The 7271-nt window shown below is 32.3% G+C and overlaps 1 long non-coding RNA gene across 2 annotated transcripts; it reads left to right on the top strand.

Moving 5' to 3' along the window:
* Positions 1-5763: 5763 nt before the first annotated feature.
* LOC145087272 (uncharacterized) lies at positions 5764-7203 on the top strand. 2 transcript variants are annotated; one of them, XR_013700773.1, is made up of 4 exons: positions 5764-6060; positions 6508-6583; positions 6750-6834; positions 6926-7203. It is a non-coding gene; the product is annotated as an uncharacterized LOC145087272 (long non-coding RNA). The 2 variants fall into 2 exon arrangements; XR_013700764.1 differs by having other exon boundaries at positions 5764-6583.
* Positions 7204-7271: the final 68 nt, after the last annotated feature.

The following is a 7271-nucleotide window of genomic DNA, read 5'->3' as shown; positions in this document are numbered from 1 at the left end:
TTTGGACTTATTGAAGATTTTTGGAGTGTGCATAAATGCTTAAATTTTGGGTATTTTTTTGGAGAATGAGAAACTCCTATTACCTTTTGATGCTCGGTTTGTACGGTCTCACGTTCTAGAACCCAGATTGAAAAGTTATGGAATAATTAAAGATTTGATGTAAATTTGATGTAAACACATCTATATAAGGTGTGTTCATTGTAACGCTCGGTTCCTGATACATATTTTTAATATATGTTTTTGCATTTTTACATTGGGACTCGACGAGTTGGAGGCTCTAACTCATCGAGTATATGCGAATTTTGGACGCAGGTGGAAGAGTCTACTCGTCGAGTCGGAAGCCGCGACTCGACGAGTAGATCTGTCTGGATGAAACCTTAAATTTTAGGGTTTTCACCCTATTTAAACAACTTACAGGGTCTCCACTCCAGCCTCCATCACCCTCAGACCCTCTTCACGAAACCCTAATCAAATGTTGAGTATTCTTGAGTTTGTTGTGCCATTTTTTGTGATTTTGAAGCTTGGGAAGGAAGAAGAAGCTTGGGTCTTTTGAGCTTGAAGACCCATGTATGGACGTAAAGTTCGTGAGTTTACGTGCTATATCGATCCTAGGAGGTCATAGATTTTTTCATCAACAAATATTGTGAGAATTTAATAAAAATAAATAATTTGCTAAAACATAATACACATAGTCTCTTTGAAGGCTTTCAAACTACTTATAGATTTCATAACAAAAATCCAGGCCAAATCGTAATTCATCAATTAGAAACGTAATTATATGAAGGCCATTTTTTTTATTTGATATATATTTTTTTTCAACAGAATAAGTCCAAGAACCATATGTTTATATGGTTTAAACTTTAATGTCCTGTTACATGATAAAATGAAATAATCTCATAGTTTATAGACGGTAACTTATTTCATATATGTTTTCATTTATGATCATTGTCGACCACCATCACAATACCAACTGGTCTTAGTTTAGTCTTATCCACATTCAAGATTTCAAACTCGTATTTAACGAACACTTTATTAACACGGCTGGGTTCGGTGTACATATGGTGATGTTTGAATGGTTGGTGAAAGGATTTATTGGAAAGGGTCAACATGACAACAATACTACACTAGCACGTAAGTCAAAATTCAATAATGAGTCCTTTTATGAAAACACAAAAAATCGAAGTTAGTTTTTTTTTTTTTTTTTTTTTTTTTTTTGAACCGACAATTATATTAAAACGGAGACCCTAGCAAGATGCTAGGGGCTGAAAACATACATCATACAAATGAAACAAATAACAGGGAAAATAGACACCTTCTATATACAACTATACAACTAATGGGTGTCATACACCACTTATCCCAATCCACCTCATTGCCTTTAGACATCCTATATTTCCGCCACGAAAAAACCATAGATTTTATAGAATCCAGAATAGTCGTCGGTCTCGATGTCACACCTCTGAATACCTGATCATTCCTCTCCTTCCAAAGACTCCACAATGTACTATATAAAATGCATGTCAACATCTCTTTCTTTTTTGGGCAATGACCCCAACTCCGGGCAAAATCTATCACTTCAGTCACTTCCGAAAATTGTTTGGTTGGGACACCACACCAATTAAGCACCCTGTTTATCGTGTTACTCACAAAGGGACAGGATGTGAGGACGTGGCTTGTCGTTTCCACCGTGTTCCTACATATTCCACACATTGAGGAAGCTACCGGAATATTCCTTTTTTGTAACTCATCTGCCGAAGGAATCCGACCTTGTTTCGCCCGCCATATAAAACTCACAACTTTCTTCGGGGCTGAATTTATCCACCAGAACTCCCCATCACTAATCGGGTGCGAAGCTCTATCTAATCTTCTTCGGAGTTTTGCCACGTTAAATTTCCCATCCACCACATAATCAGATCTCCATGTGATTTCCCCATCGTTAGAGTATAAGATGTCCTTCGCCTCCATATTTAATTTCCAAAGTCCGTTTTTAACCTTATCGATGTTAGACCAGACCCCGCTCGCTTTGCGTTTTGAGAAACAATACCATGATCGGTTTGAATGATAATGGAGTCCCCTAATGATTTGGGCCCAAAGAGATTGTGGACTTGACTTAAACTTCCACCACCATTTTGTTAACAAAGCCAACTTTAGGTTCCTTAAAGATCCTAATCCCGCCCCTCCCACAGCTTTTGAAAGTTAGTTAAATTTGTACTAATAATTTACCTTCTTTAATTAAAAAAATTAATAAAAAGACAAATCAAAGAGAATAAAATGTAATAATGAATTTCCGATTGTTCTTATTTGGTAACACACGTTTTTTTGTTTCTTCCCAATATCTACATCATCATATCGATCGCATTACTTGTTTGAGTAATTTTAACCAAATTTGTTAATATGAATGCTTATCGGGACAACAATGCGAATGGAAAACAACTGGGTGAATTAGGTTATCAATCACATCAAAAGTTATTGATGATTTTTTTTTTTGGTAATTTAATTATGAATGCTAAAAATTACGCAATTGATGCTTCAACGAAAGTATAAGTTAATAACTAATAAGTAAATTTTATTTAATGTGTCTTTGTGTTTCTTTGCAAAACGCAAACGATTTGAAACGAGTACCCTAATAAACTTATAAATATTAATATATTTTAGGATTAATTAATGAATTTTTCTTAGTATAAATATTTAGTCATTTATGTTTATTTATTTATTTTATTTTATATGATTTACTAATTTACCATTGCATTCTTTTATCATGTTTAAAAATATCATCATTGTTAGGCATCGTAGATTTAGCCAGTTTTCTTGCATCACCGATCATCTTTTCTGAGCGCAATTTGGTATGAATTTATTCTTGTTTGTAACTGAACTTCAAGGATTTAAGTTTTTCTTCTTGCAGAAAGAGGCCCAAAATCAACATGATGTGTGTGTTCTTGTGTCGTGTTCAAGATTTGTGTTTCATATCAAAAGACAAATGTTAGGGTCATGCATATCTGATTTACACCTTAACACCTTAACTGAAAACAAGTTTTTGGATATGGAGAACATTTTTAGAGATGAAAAACATATGAAATCGGTTTTAGAGATGGAGAAAAAGTATTTGGAGATGAAAATCAGACGCAAGAAGTCAGAGACGAAGAATAAGTTTGCGAACTTGATTGACCGTTATTATCATTCAGTTGTATTATAAAGTGGGAAAATAATTAAAAGGGTAATATAGTTCTCATTTTGTATACATTCAGTCCTCATTGTTTTTTTTATTATATTTTGTAAAATAAGCCCTTGATCTTGTTGTTTTGTACACATTCAGTCATTCTGACCAACTACTCCAGGTTAAGTTCTCAGTTTTACACATTTAGTCTTTAATGTTTTTTGTTGCAAAATATGTCATTATTGTTTTTATACACATTCATTCCTTATGACCGATTTATTTAGGTTTTGTTCATGTGGAATCCTATGTGAGACAATCATTAAATAGATGTTCTCATATGTGGCTCGTCCATCACTTATATTAGTAACATAATTCACAAATCGGTCAAATAATGTTGGTGTCTTAGTTTTCTCTAAGAAGAAGATGCCTTCGACTCCAATTTCATCTATCTCCATAGTAGACAACGAGATTCTTTATGAATGTTTTCTCCAAACTCGAACTTACACTCCAAAGACAAAATAACACTCTAACAAAAAAATTTAGAGTCTTCCATAATTCCTTGGTAGATCAATTTTGACCATTTTTTAGCAAATGAGTTTTTTGTTCTTTTCATATTGATCTTCTTTCTTACTTTCTGTTTTTTGTTATTGAATAAATGTAACACCTATTTTTCAGAATGGACCAGTTAAGGACCCACGAGTAGTCCATGATACCTGCATGTAAGACCAAAATTTGGCCCTTGACATTGCAAGGAAAGAAGACGGGGGTAGCCCATGCCATGTGACTATAAGAATATGATTTGGCCCATAATATTCGTTTGGGGTTGGTGTAGACCCGTTATTTCATGTATGATTGTATGGATGTTGTATTTATGGTGATAGGAGATTTGGCGTGTCAGTGCTAGAATCGAGGACTTTATGTGGATGCATTGTATATATGATGGATTATGTGGTATACTGAGGAACTCACTAAGCATTATGCTTACAGTTGTGGAAAAAATATTTTTTAGGTCGTTCGTGAGAAGAGCTCGACGGGACTTTACGTATGCATAAAAAAATATTCGTTTTCGTGGTTTTGTAAATTTAACTCTGATAATGTATGGTTTTTAACCATTCAAATATTATTCAATGGTTTTTGGAATAAAGATTTAATTGGTTGATCTATTTTATGAAGAAAAACATCTTTGTAGCTTTCGGGACATTACAATAAACGAGGTAAAAAGTGAAAATTTTGGCAATAGGTTGATGAAGAACATGTCAAACTAACCCTGTATTTTGAAGATACTCTTGCAGTTATTAAAGAGGATGTTTCATGTCTCAACCACCTTGAATCGCAAAATACTAAAACCCGAGAACTATTAGGGTTTTGTAGTGAGCACTAATGAGACACATCACAAACTTATATTAATTTATTAATCACTAACAAATTAACAAACTAGATCCCCAATAAACTCTCTTGTCAATAATTGTTTAAAGTTTTCCTTGCGCGTAACCCAAAAAGAATATGTTATTAATAGTAATATGATCAACTCTTGTGATTGTGGATACTATTTCCGACAATTAAAATCTTATGGTTAATGCATTTTCTTCATGGTGTAATGTACTTGGTATTGCTATTGAATGATGTTTGTATTAGTATTCAATATAGTTGGTATTGTACTATAATAGTTGCTAATATCAAAATTACAATGCTATTACCAAAACCAAGACAAGTAACACATAATTCCACTGCACAGAGGAGCCACATATGAAAACACTTCAATACTGATTTTCCAATATAGGATGTCACGTGAGCAAAACCTAAAGAAACCCATCATAAGGACCAAATATGTAAAAAAATGACTTAGTTTGCAAAAATATATTAATGGCTAAATATATACAAATAGAGAACTTAACATGGAATAGTTGGTCATAAAGATTGAATGTATACAAAAACAATATATTCAAGGGCTTATTTAACATCCTTAATTACTTATTATATACCTTGATTTGATGTTTTTTTATGAAATCAAATGGATGTATAATAAGTAAAAGGTATATGAAAATTAAAATTTTAATTTGACAATATATATATATATATATATATACTAGCCGTTTACCCGCGCAAAGCGGCGGACGACAAATAGTTTGTTTCGACAATTAATTTCTTTTCGATGGAGAATGATTATTTTCAATTCAATCATTAGTTTGTTTTAAGAAACATGTCATATTAAAAATAAAGAAAATTCATGAAATGACCAAATTATAGGGTGTTGAGTATTTATTTAGATAAACAAAGATCTGGTCAAAACCTTAGAAGAGAAGATTTATAGGAGTTTGTTTAAATTTTAATATTATTTTATTAGTGATTAGTTCTACAATTAGCTTAATGATTTGGACGTCTTAAAAAAATATTATTATTTTATTCAATCTATTTTTAGAAATAATGAGATTTGTTTTATAAGATAGTAAAGATATATATATATATATATATATATATATATATATATATATATATATATATATATATATATATATATATAGGTACAATCCCTTTATGCATCATGTACAACAAATTTATGTATTAAAGAAATAAAAATCTTATTTGGTCAGAATAGGTTTTAAACCTTAAATCAGCTTTGACCAGGTCCCTTTCCATATCTCTCCTAGGTTTTTGACTTGGGCATTGAATCCTTTATGGAGTCTCATGAATCATGAAATCCCGACGAAAATCTCAATGCTGGATATATTCCCCTGTATCAGGTGTTATTCATCTGTTGAACTGTTCATCTCCATCTCAAATTACAGATTCAATTCCATTTAGCATTTACATTTTCGTTCTCTCTGTAAAATCCTAGACCCAAAAACACCGTCGTCATTTCTCTCAGCCTCCACTGCAACCGCTAAACCCTTCAGTCGTCCCACAAGGTACACCATAAGATCACATAAAATTGAAAGGAAAATAAAAGGTATATCAAATCCTTTGAATGTAATCTCGACATGTGACAAAAAATCCTAGATCTGTCAAAAAGATATTGATGTCAAAAAAGAAAATCCTAGATCTGTTAAAACACCACAAATTCGCTCATTGTTTCTCTTTCTTCCTCTTTTAACCCACGATCTCTGGAGGTTTGCTTCCGTATTTAGAATTTTTTTCGTTTTTTTGACCATTTGGAATAAAGGATCCCTAATGAATAGGGAGAACGATCAAAAAGATTCATCAGGAAATTACGACTTCTATGGGAGGCATAAGGAAGAACAGCCAAACAAATAAAGATTGGTTTTTTGCTTTCAATCCCCTAGCCGCTGCCTTACCAGCGATTTGGGGTTTTTTTGTGGCCATCTCTGACCTTTTTCTTGCTACTTCAAAAACAGAAAGGCATACTTTACATATATCTTCTTCTTAGATGGAGATAGTGGCTTTATTCAACATAAATCAACCATCAAATAGGTAATTACCTTTCATTTTCCTTTCTTTCAGGCTCCTTTGCTACATGTTTTCTCTTATAAAATTTCATGTCATATCTTTCTTTTTTTGTTCTTTTGTAATGTTTATCTCTTTGTGATGTGATCAAGAAATATTTTTTCTTACAATTTGCTTCTCTAAATAACCGTAGAGGGACCATACCATATTACAAGGGGAAAAAGAAAGGAAGAAGAAGCAGATGAAAAAGATGGAAAAGAAGGGTCGGACAAAGAGATGTATACAAGAAATGTTTTTTTTTTTTTTTTTAAAATTTTTTTTATCTTGAAGATGGATTGTGACTGTCACAAAAATCTACTTTGTATGCAGTTGCAAACAAGGGTTGGCTTTTACGGTTGAGATTCACCAATGTTAACCAAGGATCGAGGTAAGAATTTTTCAAGTTGAACTACTTCTTTATGATTATTTCGAGTCAATTCTAGACCATCTGCTGACATCTTTTGGAATTTTGAAAAAGATGAGTTTTCCCTATCATATAGATCAACGTTTATAAGATTGAGCAACCTTTGTCGTTATATTTTTAATTTCCTGATGTGAACAAGTAATGTGATGAATTTTAATGTTTATTACTCTCTTTTATGATGCCATATGTTTATATTTAACCATAAAATATTTAGTGGCACTGGATATGTTTCATTGACTGAATTTTGGTTTT

This window comes from Lactuca serriola, chromosome 1 (genome assembly GCF_051521515.1).
Source record: "Lactuca serriola cultivar US96UC23 chromosome 1, Lser_US96UC23_V15, whole genome shotgun sequence".
NCBI lineage: Eukaryota > Viridiplantae > Streptophyta > Magnoliopsida > Asterales > Asteraceae > Lactuca > Lactuca serriola.
This window is presented reverse-complemented; position numbering and strand designations above follow the sequence as displayed.